This window comes from Ambystoma mexicanum, unplaced genomic scaffold, assembly GCF_040938575.1.
Source record: "Ambystoma mexicanum isolate Mex_15411 unplaced genomic scaffold, UKY_AmexF1_1 Mex_scaf31, whole genome shotgun sequence".
Lineage (NCBI taxonomy): Eukaryota > Metazoa > Chordata > Amphibia > Caudata > Ambystomatidae > Ambystoma > Ambystoma mexicanum.
The window spans coordinates 892,049-906,259 of NW_027182446.1; positions in this window are offsets into that span (position 1 = coordinate 892,049).

Here is a 14,211-nt window from a genome sequence, read left to right on the forward strand (position 1 = left end):
AGCCTCCCTTAATCCATCATTCTGGGATGAGTTAAATCAACTCTAACTTTCCGAAAAACACACACACTTAAGGCTAATCAAATAATGCCTGATATGTCAGCACACCTCCATTACAAAAATACATATTTTATTTAGAACAAAATTTTAAAATACAAAATCTCAACAATTCATATCTTTCAAATACCACGGGAACCTATGTGTGCATCATCGTGCCAACTGTTTAGCATAATAGACCTCACCACAAATCAATGGGCACATTTGAGGACACTAATGAGATTGTTATATTTAATGAGACATTGATATCTAATTGGTTGTCTGTCGACACGCTGTGTTTTGGTCGAGCTTAGTGTCTTATGGTTACAGCTAGTAGGGGACCTTCATTAGGACAGAAACAAGCATTGGGAAAGCAAATAGTTTTGGCTTTTGTGTGGACAAGGGCTCAGCATTTACCAGGCCCTTCCAGAAGACTAGTACCTGGCCATAAGATAGTAACAGCTGGAAAATGGTGCGAGTACCTGCCCATATGATGTCAGTGTGTGCCAAAAGTCTAACCTACACCTATACACAAACCAAAAGTTGGCCAGTGCTTTTTATTTTAACAGGACTACAATGCAAGGAACAGATGTGAGGAGGCATGTTGCTTATAAATCAAGCAGCTGAAGGCACACTCAGTGATATCTTTATGCTACCAAATGTTCCTCTACAGCTGCAATCGAGCCATTCTCAGACAAAATAACACTGGCAGGCCCTATATACAGCATAACGTTTGATGTTGCGGCTAGACAATGCTATCTCAAATAGGTTCCAGAAGGATGCGTTTTGGGTGGGGAAGGGTAGGTAGTGAGTGGGAATGGCCATGGAGATTGGCCTGGCAATAGGCAGTCAATTGGTTCTGTAAAATGCCAAGCTGTGTGTCCCTCTCTCCTATCTGATCTCCCTCTTATCGATATTCTAAGGCAAAACATTTGCCTTCTAGCACCAGCTAATACCCAAAACTAGGAAGGGGTGTACAGATAACATGCAATCATCTGGTCTCCCTCCTTTAGCAATAAAGGGAAATAAGATGGTCAGTTTTCACAACATGATTGTTCAATATAGGTAAAGAAAGAGTAAATATATTTTTTTCTTAAGAGGAGAGAGCTAGTCAATAATTAACGTGGTATCCATAGGTTGCTAATGATGTGCTAAACCTTTAAGGTTTGGTTCAGTTGTGTAACTATTGAATAGTCAAAGATGATCGTTGCACGAGACGCAACGGAGGGCGTGCTATAAAATGGCAGCGGAACATTCTTGGTGTGCCAACCGCATAGAGAGAACTACACAAAAGCCAACAGCTTTTGCATTTGGGTAGTACAATTTTTTTTTCCAGGTATTGGTATCAAATGGAAAGTTAAAGACATCAGGCGGTCAATGCAAATGGAAGGCACTCGAATCATTATCAGGTATTGCTATTATGTGCCAGGTACACACACAATTTGGCATGCGTTTTCCCCTCTGGCGCCTTCACACCCCTTCCCACGTTTCGACACCTCTCACCCATTACCTAGTCATGATCGCAAGTGCTGAGAGGTGGGACACGATGCGAGAATGGGATGGCCCTGAGGTGTCAGGAATAAGCCGGTTTTTGTTTCTCGCGAGAACCCAAGCACTTCCGTGAAGATGGCAACAGCGGGCTGGAGCATGCTGCTACCCACGTGCTACAAGTTGGAAGGAGGGCCACCAGGGGCCAAAGTGCCCTGGGGCAGAGGGCCCCATGGTGGGCAGCCTCCTACTGATTCTGGCGTGGCCTGGTACAGCTTAGGGAGAGCTCGGATCAGGGAGAGTCTTGGGGACATAAATATGGTGTGGGCGCAGGTACGCGACTGACAGCGCTAGAATTTACTGCCTCGCAGCACTGTTCTGTACCCTCACGGAACTTCACCATAAATTATAATAGCACAGTACCATGCCCTGTTAACAAGGTGTGTCCCCTGCATCACAACATATCACTGCTGCATCATAAACTGGTGAGAGCGCCCACTCACCACTGGCGGTAATGGTAATTTGATACCAAGTCCATGGCGGTAATTCTGCCCATATTTGGTGGAATTACCGTTACTGCCAGAACGGTAAACAGTGGTGGCCAATTTGAAAAACTCGATGCGCTCTGAATCCGCCACTTCCTGTAGCCATCTAGACCCACAGGAGAGAGAGAAACCATGTCCAAGGGAAAGTTGCCCTGCCAGAGGCTGAGGAAGCAAACATTCTGCAAGGTGGAGGTGCAGGTCCTTGCTGAGGAGGGGATGGCCCATGCTGAGGAGCTCTATGGCTCCCGGCGCCTTAAAACATCAGTGCATTGGAATGCAGCCATCTGGTCAGGCATCTGCAACAACGTCACAACCGAGTGCACAGTCCCACAGGACGGTGAGGATGGCAGGAAGCGGTAGAATGACCTAAAGGGCAGCATCTGCAGCCTCCTGTCCAAACACCAGCAGTAATCATTAGACACCAGAGGCGGCACCGTGGACTCCCCCCTTGACCTGACCCTCGTGGGAGAAGGCCAGCTCCATCCTGCACATGGAGAGGATCAAGGGAGTTGGGAGTGCCGAACCCTAGAGCCATCAGCCAAGTTGAATCTGATGAATTGCACCCCAACCCTTCTCCTCACAATGCACTGGCCAAATGACCATAACAAGCATGTGGCTCTCTGTTGGCATAGATGGGCCTGATGGACAGGTAAAGGTGTCACCACATGGCAATGCTCCGCAAGAAACCACCATTCATGCGTTTGCAAGCAGACCCGGGTTCAGGCATGGCCGATCTGGGCATTCGCATGGTGCACCACATTAGCACCCCCCACCCAACACGACAGAATGGAGTGGTCTTACAAGGGCACCCCCTTGCTGGTGTGGTGAAGGCATCCAATTGCAATGGAAAGCACCCATATTCCGTGCTGGAGAAGGGAGTTGATTATTTCAATTGAGCACCACTGCCATACCAGCATGGGGGTAGACTTCTGGTATTGCAGCGGTGCTCAGTTGAAATCATTAACTTCCTGCTCCAGCACATGAGATGGGTGCATTCCACTGAAATACGGCCCTCAAGCTACACCAGCACGAGTCTGCAAGACTGCCTTGCCGTTGTGGCACAGCAAACACAAATTGTGCCAGGACCCCCTCCCTCCCTTGATGGTGGGAGGGGGCACCACATATTTTTCCCCAGGCAGTGCCAGGGCTTAATGCTGGCACTGTATGCAAGCATGGGTGGGCAACTGTGCACGTACCAATGCACAGCAGTATGACTGTGCATGGGAGGTCAACTGTGCACGTGCCAATGCACAGCAGTATGAATGTGCATGGGTGGGCAACTGTGCACGTACCAATGCACAGCAGTATGACTGTGCATGGGAGGTCAACTGTGCACGTGCCAATGCGCAGCAGTATGAATGTGCATGGGAGGTCAACTGTGCACGTACCAATGCACAGCAGTATGAATGTGCATGGGTGGGCAACTGTGCACGTGCCAATGCGCAGCAGTATGAATGTGCATGGGAGGGCAACTGTGCACGTACCAATGCGCAGCAGTATGAATGTGCATGGGAGGTCAACTGTGCACATACCAATGCACAGCAGTATGAATGTGCATGGGAGGTGAACTGTGCATGCACCAATGCACAGCAGTATGAATGTGCATGGGTGGGCAACTGTGCACATACCAATGCACAGCAGTATGACTGTGCATGGGAGGTCAACTGTGCACGTACCGATGCACAGCAGTATGAATGTGCATGGGTGGGCAACTGTGCACGTACCAATGCACAGCAGTATGACTGTGCATGGGAGGTCAACTGTGCACGTACCGATGCACAGCAGTATGAATGTGCATGGGTGGGCAACTGTGCACGTACCAATGCACAGCAGTATGACTGTGCATGGGAGGTCAACTGTGCACGCACCGATGCACAGCAGTATGAATGTGCATGGGAGGTCAACTGTGCACGTACCGATGCACAGCAGTATGAATGTGCATGGGAGGTCAACTGTGCATATACCAATGCACAGCAGTATGAATGTGCATGGGAGGTCAACTGTGCACATACCGATGCACAGCAGTATGAATGTGCATGGGAGGTCAACTGTGCACGTAAAAATACACAGCAGTATGAATGTGCATGGGAGGTCAACTGTGCACGTACCGATGCACAGCAGTATGAATGTGCATGGGAGGTCAACTGTGCACGTACCAATGCACAGCAGTATGAATGTGCATGGGAGCAGCCATGTGCTCTGAGAAAGGACAAGTGCCAAAGTGGACCCCCCAGGACACCCGTACATACAGACCACCTTGGCAGCACAAGAGGCAAAGAGCACATGCCAATGAGGTGTACAGCCTCAGCAGACACTAGCACTACCTTGCTGTGGCCATATGCATTGGTCTGCAATCAACCATATCATTCAAACCACATGTAGGAGGCCCCTCCACCATGTAGTGCATGTGTGACTAGCAAACCCACATACAAGTACGCACAATGACTAACAGCATGTTATTGTTCAATGACTAACAGCATGTTATTGTTCAATGACTAACAACATGTCATTGTTCAATGACTAACAGCATGTTGTTGAACAATGACTAACAGCATGTTATTGTTCAATGACTAACAGCATGTTATTGTTTAGCCAACAGGTTCACAGGCGACGGAGGAGGAAGGAGATGCATGCTCATCAACATCCCATGGCCAGGCCTCCAGGTCAACGCCAACAGCCACCACCTCTGCACCGCCAATCAGTATTTTTTATTTTGTATTTTTATTTATTTCTATAGCGCACCAGGCCCAGGGGCAACCGGGCGCATAACTTGGATACAACATGATAAGAGCATAACAAAGCAGTATAACAATGTTTTTACAGTAAAATTACAAGAATTTTGCAATGAGGGGAGTAGCAGTAAGAAGCTAAGCCGAATGCATGAACAAAGGTAGGTCGGAGTGCAAATAGGGCAGTGAGCAGTGTTAGATGTCTTGGGAGGACAGCCAGGCTTTGGTAAGGTGTTTGAATTTCGGGAAGGAAGGTTCTGCTCTCAGCTCATTAGGGAGTGAGTTCCAAAGTTTGGCTGCCAGGATAGGGAAGCTGGATCCGCCTGATCTTTGGAGATTGAATCGTGGGATGACAAGGCAATTGGCTTGGGCCGATCTGCGAGGTCTAGAGGAGCTATGGAGGTCAAATCTGTTCGCCAAGTAGCAGGGTGCTTGGTTGTGAAGGCATTTATGGGTGAGAGCCAGAGACTTCAATGAAATGCAGTCTGGGATAGAGAGCCAATGGAGGTTACGCCTAGTGTCAGATATGTGCTGGCGCCTGGGAATGTTGAGGGCAGCTCTAATCGCATTATTTTGGACAATTTGTAACTTATTTAAGTTACAGCGATTGGTGCCTAGGTAAAGGGCATTGCAGTAGTCGACCTTGGACAGTATGATGGTCCTGGCCAAGGTCACACAGTTAGCTGTAGAAAGGAACGGGCGACAAGCAGTAATAAGCTTACATGTGTAAGCTGCTGCTGATGAGACAGAGTTAGTTTGTCTAGTCAGAGATAAGGTCGAGTCAATGTAAATCCCTAAGGTTTTCGTGTCCTTCCCTATAGGGATGGTATTCCCATCAATGGTGAAGGACTTAAAAGCCGGGTCAAGTTTGGTGAGTTTTTTGAGGTGAGCCAAGGATGAGGAGCTCTGTCTTTTCATCATTTAGACACAGTCCGTGTTGAGCCATCCAGGCTTGGATAACCTGGTAGATGGCGAGGGAATCAGTAGTGTAGTCACCTGTGATAGGGATTAGTATCTGGGTGTCGTCCGCATAATTGGTATACGTGACACCCAGATGGTCCAGAATATCAAAAAGGGGTTTGGTAAACATGTTATATAACGTGGGCGAGACACTGGACCCTTGAGGCACGCCACAGGAGACCGGAGCAGGTGGGGCAGCTGCTAGTGGAGAGAACACACGCATTGATCTATTATTGAGGAAGGAACTGATCCAAGTAGAGGCTTTGTCCGAGAAGTGAGCAGCTGATTTGAGGTGGTGACAGAGAATCTTATGATTAACAAGATCAAAAGCAGCCGAGAGGTCCAGGAGAAGTAATAGCGCAAGTTTGCCTTTGTCTTTGAGATCTTCGATCTGCGTTTTTAAATCAATAAGGGCAGTTTCAGTGCCATGACGTGTCCGAAACCCAGATTGCCTGAGTCCCAGAAGTTTGTTTGATTCAAGGTATTCTTGAATTTGTAGGTACGCCGCATGGTCAAGGATTTTTAGAAGAAATGGGACTGTAGTGATTGGCCTATAGTTTGTAGGTATGCTGGGATCCAAGGTAGGTTTTTTCAGGAGCGGGATGACCCACGCATCCTTCAGGTTGTCTGGAACAATCCCAGAGCTAAAGGAGGAATTGATGAGCTTAGTGATGAAGGGTGCTAGGTCATGCGCTGCTTCCTTAATAATAGGCGCAGGACAGAGGTCACCATGGCAGTTGGAAGGTTTAAGGCTAGCGATGATCTTTTCCACTTCAGGAATGGAGAGAGGAGAGAAGCTAAAAGGAGTCAGAGAATCTGGGATGCAGTGGTTTATGGTGGGTATAAGAATCGGTAGAGAGTTGGATTGGAGGCTAGTTTGTTTGTTATTAATTTTAATTTGGAGAGTGGCAATCTTGCCTAAGAGGGCCTCTTGGATTTTGGAGCACCAGGTGCTATCTTTGGTGCAGGTGTCAGGTGTAGTAACAGGAGTTTCAAGTTCTTTTAGGATTTTAAACAGTTCTTTGGTGTTGGAATTGGCTTGTTCGATGCATTTATTGTATGTATCTTTTTTTGCCTGGAGTATGGCTTCCTTGTAGTTAAGGGTGGCTAGGAGTAGGCATGATTTGTTGGCTGGAGAGTGGTTACTTCTCCAGTGAGATTCCGCAATACGTTTTTCTTTGCGTAAAGTTCTAAGCTGGGGTGTGAACCAAGAGTTCAGGTTGGCTCGAGGTTTGGATTTTCTCAGTTTAGAGGGTGCGATGGTGTCTAGTGCTTTAATTATAGCCCGATTAAAGGCGTCGACCAGGGCCGTGGGGTCAGAGCATGAAAGAGCCTGGTCATTGAGAGCCGGGAGGAGGAGAGGGAGGAGTCTGTCGCAGGTGATATCACGTTTATTGCGGGTGGCCGTAGCAGGTGCAATGCTTGAGTGGCTGACAGGTTTGGACTCTATATTGAATGTAATTAGGTTGTGATCGGTCCATGAGCACTGTTGGTTAGAGGTGATGTTGATGGGACAGTTATGGGCGGCTAGCCAATCAAGGGTTCTACCCTTGTCATGGGTGGGTTGGTTTATGAACTGTGTGAATCCAGCATTCGAGAGGATATTATCAATAGTCGTGGCAGCAGTGTCCTTAGGGTCAGAAAGACCTAGGTTGAAATCCCCAAATATTGTGACCTGGGAATTGGTTTTAGTGTTGAGAGTGATGATGTTGGAGAGGTCTTCCGCGAAGGTGGATAGCGGGCCGGGTGGTCAGTAGAGTAGATGGAAGGTGATAGAATGATTAGGGGTAACAGCCAGTTTGGCTGTCAGTGCTTCCAGAGTGGAAGAGTGGTACGTGGCAGAGAGGTGAAAGTTTAGATCATTTTTATGGATGATGGCAATGCCGCCACCTTTGGATTGATTGGAATTACGATCATGTCTAATAATGTTATATCCTGGAGGGATGGCGAGGGAGAGAAGAGGACCTGAGGCTGGATGGAGCCAGGTTTCGGTGATTGCAATAAAGTCAAGGTCGAGGTTGAGGATGAGGTCCGCTATTTCAAGGGCGTGAGCTGAGAGTGATCTGGCGTTGATTAGTGCACCTTTGATATTGCTCAAGTTAGGGGAGCTGGAGAGGGATGGTGGAGGGTTAGACGTGGGTGTGGGCGGTGTGGGGGTCTGGAGGGGTTTGCTGCGATGCGCAGAGTGATGTGAGGCGTGGGTGAGTAGTGCGCCAAGTCTAGCATTTCTCAAGGTGATGGAGCAGGGTATGTTTGGTAAAGGTCTAGTAGCGAAGTGTTGGATCCAGAGGGCTGGGTTGTTAAGGTAAGGGTTGGAGTGGTGAGCGAAGGATGGCATAGTTGAAGTGTGATGCAGGTGAGAGTGGCGGACAGGGGTGGTGGTGTGGTTAGATACGGTCCAACCAGAGTGCAGTATAAGGAGGAGGAAGGTAAGCAGTAATCTAGTGGGTAGGGCACTGAACGTGTACAAGGGTGAGTATATAGCAGTTAGGTTGTTGGTGAAGGGCATGTTGATCTAGTATAATCTAGGATCAAGTGGTCAGATAGTAGCCAGAGGGGCGACCAAAAGACACAACACAATTGCAGGGGTCAGTTAGGGACCATAAGGCACAACACAATTGCAGTAGTCAGTTGGCGACCATAGGGCACAACACAATTGCAGTGGTCAGTTAGCGACCATGGGGCACAACACAATTGCAGTAGTCAGTTAGCGACCATAGGGCACAACACAATTGCAGTGGTCGGTTAGCGACCATAAGGCACAACGCAATTGCAGTGGTCAGTTAGGGACCATAAGGCACAACACAATTGCAATAGTCAGTTAGCGACCATAGGGCACAACACAATTGCAGTGGTCAGTTAGCGACCATAAGGCACAGCACAATTGCAGTAGTCAGTTAGCGACCATAGGGCACAACACAATTGCAGTGGTCAGTTAGCGACCATAAGGCACAACACAATTGCAGTGGTCATTTAGCGACAATAGGGCACAACACAAATGCAGTGGTCAGTTAGGGACCATAAGGCACAACACAATTGCAGTAGTCAGTTAGCGACCATAGGGCACAACACAATTGCAGTGGTCAGTTAGCGACCATAAGGCACAACACAATTGCAGTGGTCATTTAGCGACCATAAGGCACAACACAATTGCAGTGGTTAGTTAGGGACCATAAGGCACAACACAATTGCAGTAGTCAGTTAGCGACCATAGGGCACAACACAATTGCAGTGGTCAGTTAGCGACCATAAGGCACAACACAATTGCAGTGGTCAGTTAGCGACCATAAGGCACAACACAATTGCATTGATAGCGATCATAGGGTACAGCAATAATAATAAGTGGCTAGTTATTGACTCTGTGGCGTGATAAGCAACAAGAGATACAGTGCGCACGGGATATGAATAGGCTGGGATAGCATAATGAGGTAGGGCTCTGTGTGCAGCAAGGCAAGGTGGTACACAGTATGGAGTTATGGTTGGATGTACTTTACTGTGAGTGTGGTAGACCGCATTCAGACAGTGAGCACAGGCTAAATGAACGGGGCTGAGGGAAGAACTGCCGGTGAAAATCGCTTTAGTGGCATACGATGTTACAATGGACGGGTTTAGTCCCAGGTGGGAAGGGAATGGGTAGAATTGTGACAGCAGGGCCCAGCGGTGCAGCACATGCCAGCGCATGCACAGCACCAGAGAGCAGCAATCATGACACAGCTGAAGGTGTGGCTCCTGCAACCGGCCGCCACCAACCTTGCACCAACAGCTGGCCACTGCGGTCTTGACAGGGGAGCCATATGCTGGCAGTCGCACAGAAGTCACTGGGCTGCACCCACCCACCTGGCCCACGATACTCCCTCGTCACCTGAGTGGCACACCCAGCCCCATTGTCACTGTGGCCAGGTAACAGCAATGGCAGGTCATACGGCTCAAGCTGCTTCCAGTCAAGCCCTGCCCACAGCCCTCAACCCATACCCCATGCATCTCAGGATGCCATATGGAGGATGCTGGACTCTATGGAGCAGCACCAGGTGCGCTTGGAGACCCTTGTGGACACACAGGACCAACACCTTCAGGCCCCCCGTGTCTCTGTTCAGTGCACTTCACGGAGGATCACAAGCACCAGGGACCGGGACAGATGACAGTTACCTGTAACATCTGCCACCCTGACTGTCATCAGACAGAGGGTGAGGGAGAGGACGGAGCATCATGGCCTTTGCTGAGGCAATGCAGGCCAGCATGCTCTCAACAATGCAGCTCTCATCATTGCAACGCATCCGGGGGTCTGAGTCAGACCAGTCCTCCATCACCCCCACAGAGAGATCTTTCCCCAGCACCCCAAAGTGCAATTTGGCATGCCATCTGGCTCCAAAGGTGCTGGAGGATACCAGTAGGGGTAAAAGGCCATGCAAGTGACTGTACATGTGTGTATCGGCACAAGGGAGGTGGGGTTTGTATTGGGGATGACATTGTGGGGAGGAGGAAGTCGGGGAGGGCGTTTGAACATTTCAAGAATAAATATCAGTTCACTTGAAGTAATGCTAAGACATTCCTTATTGTGTACTTAGTGTACCTGGGATATGTTCTACTCCTATCATACCTGCCATCCTCACACTCCCCACGGTTAGGGAACCCCCATGAGGGCAACCATGAGCCCCTTGAGTTCTAAAGCAACAATGAAAGCCCACTCCCTGTTTAACAATATGGCCTCCTCGTCAAGCAGCACGATCTGGTCGATTCCCCCAGTTCTAGGTCCTGGCTCCACTGGAATATGTTATAAGGACTCAGGCAAAGCCCACAAATGCCAGATGCATTGGCATCTGTACCGGGCGAAGAAGAGTTCAGTAACTGAATGCTCTTTTGGCACTTAAGGGATGGATTTGCACCCAACCACATAAGGACTGCAAGTCAGGGCGGACACGGGCACACACACACAAAGGTTTTGTGCAAATCCAGTGGTTCAGGCAGCAATTAATGAGTAAACCTCTTTTGGACAGTGTTATACCTCTGGCCTTTTGATGAAGACATAAATACGTTTGAAAACCAATTCAGATTTTGGGCTACATGTCTGAGGAAAAGATGTGTGAAGATTTGATGAATGACACCAAAGTCATAAATGAAGCAAAGTTTTGTTCCCATGTCATATCCGACTTGAGCATTACTAGAGTGTTATGACTATACTTAACGTCACATGAAACTACATAGTAAAATATGGTACCAGACATAGGCAAGACCCCCGCCCGACCCACACACCCCCCTGCACTGCCAGCCTTCTTCTCCTTCATTTCAAAGCGAGTGTCAGTCGCTGCGCTTGCTGCCACCTTCACTCCCCTCCTACTCCTGCCTCTGACTCTCACCCTGACACAGCCCTCACCTTCATCTCTCCATTTCCAACACTCTGGCCATCCTTGCCCCTGCCATGAGGATCTGCATGAAGCCGGCCTCTACGTGCAACTTCACGTACGACTCCTGCCTGGCCGATCTGAAACGCAAGTGCAGAGCGGTTGAGCGGAAGTGGCAGGCTTCTAGCACATCCTCTGACAAACTGGCCTGCTGCCTGCTTCAAAGACAATACTGACTCTCCAGCTGCTCTAAAAAGAGAACCTTTACCCAAACCTGCATCTCTGCAGCCGCACAACTCAGTAAAGATTTTCAAAATCTGCAAGGAATTTGCCAACCTACTGCAGTTTCCACTTCTCCCCCCTTTCCCTGGCCCTCAGCACTTCTCTGGCCTCTTAATCCATGTCCAAAACTCGGGACATCCTCTACTCTACACTCCTCACCCTCTCTTTCAGGCACCCCTTGCTGCCCCCCCACCACAACTACCTCCCCCACCCCCTCCTCATCTTCTTCTCCCATAACACCTGATGAGACAAGTCCGCTCTATGAAAGTCTCACCCAAACAGGTGCTTCTCTAGAACTATCAAGGACAACATTGTTTCCCTTGCTCCAGCCTTGGCCGATTTCTGCAATCACTCCTTTGCCACTGGATTTTCCCCCTCTCAATCTTCAAACACTCCTTTGCTCACATTCTCCTTAAAAAGCCTTCTGGCGACCCGTCCTAACTACCACTCTATCTCGATTACCCCCTTCTTTATCCACCACTCCGGATCTGTTGGTTGCCTCCACGACCACCCGTCTTGGTTCTAAGCTTCCGCAAACTGCTCTCCTGAACACCCGTGAAGACTTGCTCACTAATCTCAATTACAGCTCTCCTTCTGTTCTCATCCTTCTTGATCTTTCCTCTGCATTTAACACAGTCAAATATTGCCACACTGATAGACTCCATGACATCCTTGGCATCACAGACTTGGCTCAGGACCGGTTGACCTCATTCCTCTGACCGACCTTTCCAGGTTCAAATGGGCACCGTTCTCTCCTCCATCTCACGCTCCACCTGTGGTGTCCCACAGGGCTCTATCCTTGCTCCCTGGCTCTTCAATATCTACTTGGCTTCTCTAGCCCATTTGATCACCTTTTCTCCTGACATCCAGTGTTCTGCAGAGGACACACAGCTCTCCTTCAAACTACTCACTCACTCACTCACTCACTCACTCACTCACTCACTCACTCATGCCTCTCTGCTATTCAGGCTTGGTGCACTACCAATGATCTCTGCCTTAGTGCCAGTAAGACAGAGATCCTTCTCGTTGGGAGCCCTACTCCCTCTTTCTCCCACACTCTGGCCACCATCCATGGGCTACCTCACCCTCTGTGAAGGTTAAAACCTTGATGTCATCTTCGACTCCTCCCTTTCCATCTCCATCTCCGACTTTGCCAAGAAGGCTCACTTTCAATTGCGCCTTCGCAGAGGCATTCTCCCTTTCCTCACCTTCCCCCAGAAACTCCTCCAGAGCTCTGGTTCTTTCCAGGCTGGACTACTGTAACAGCCTCTTTCTCAATCTGCCCAACTCTGCCCTCCACCCCCTTCACCTAATCCAGAATAGGACTGCAAGACTTATCCTTGGCCTCAAGTCCATGGACCGCATCTCTCCAGCCCTAAAATCTCTCCACTGGCTCCGGTTGCTGCAAGGATTAAATTAAGGCCCTCTGCATCGTCAACAAGGCTTTCTGGGGCCTGGGACCGCACTACATCCAACTTACTTTCCCGAAATACCTCCCTGCTAGAGCCCTTTGTTCACTGAACTCTAACTCTCTCCAGATGAGGCGTTTCTCCAAACATAGAGTGGGTTGGGGGGGCGGGTAGAGCTCTCCTTCACTCTGGAATGGCCACAGTGACTCAAGTCCTTCCTTTTTCTCCTCTTTCTTCCCTCTCACTTTTTGTCTCCCCTGCCCCCCAATCTCCTAGCCTTGTTGCGCCTCAAAACATTTGTGTATAGTCCCATTTTTATTATTTTTTTATTTTTGTTTATTGTGAACTTTAGTTTATACAAACTTTTATCACAAGAACTCCATATGATCACATTCATCTGTAGATAACAAGTAATCAAAGTCAGGTTAATTGTTAATTGTTTAACTCTTATATTCTAGTCCTTCTATGATTCTTTTAAAATTACATCCAAATAGTCAATGATAGCACAAGTTATTTTCATGTTATGGCCTGATGTCACACACGACCACCATTCCTCGCTGTTTCTGTTTAGTGGAAAACAAAATCCCAAGTGAAAGTTCCTTTGAATTGATATTGCATCACACTTTATAATCAGATGGTAAAGCGATTCCGTTTCTTTTTTACAATGTCTGCATAAATTGTCTTTTATATCAGGATCTTTTCTTAGCCATCTCATCTCATTTGTTTGTAGCGCATTCAGCCGCATCCGCAAAAATTGATCTCGGTGATGGCGGGATGGACATTTTAATAAGTCATTTGGTTGTACATTTAGTCTGTTCATTGTCAGTCCGGACGGAAGAGCAGTTTTGACGGATGCTCTTTTTTCACTATTCAAGATCCACGTCCACAATTGGAGACGTTTTTTAACCAATTGCGGGTGACACTGAAGAGAGTCTTTATCAATGTCAGCTGCCACCATAATTTGATCTACTTTATAAGTCCACTCTTTATTGATGTTTAAGGATGAATCAGATACTTTCTATTTAAATATTTTATATGCTGGTTCGCCCGGCTCTTCTCTTATTTAGCGTAATAAGGCGTATGCTTTCCAGACTGTTGAGTTGTCCAAGGAGTTACTCGCCAGTTCGTGGTGCAAAATCATCATTGAAACATATTGTGTAATCTTAATGCTTTGCGCCAAAACAACCCTTCAAGTATGTCTCATACTTTGAAATTGAGGTTCCATGCACATTCGTCCCCAAATGATATTGCAGGTATTTCTTTGTTTAAATAGAATGTTAGTAGTGGTCGAAAGGAACATTTTCCATATTCATTGTGTAATTTCAACCCTTGTAGAGCGTATGTTACCATTCTATTTCTCAGGTCTTCATGCTATGGCCATTCTCGGATTGAGGTGTTGTAGATGACTCTGAGGTAACGTATTGAC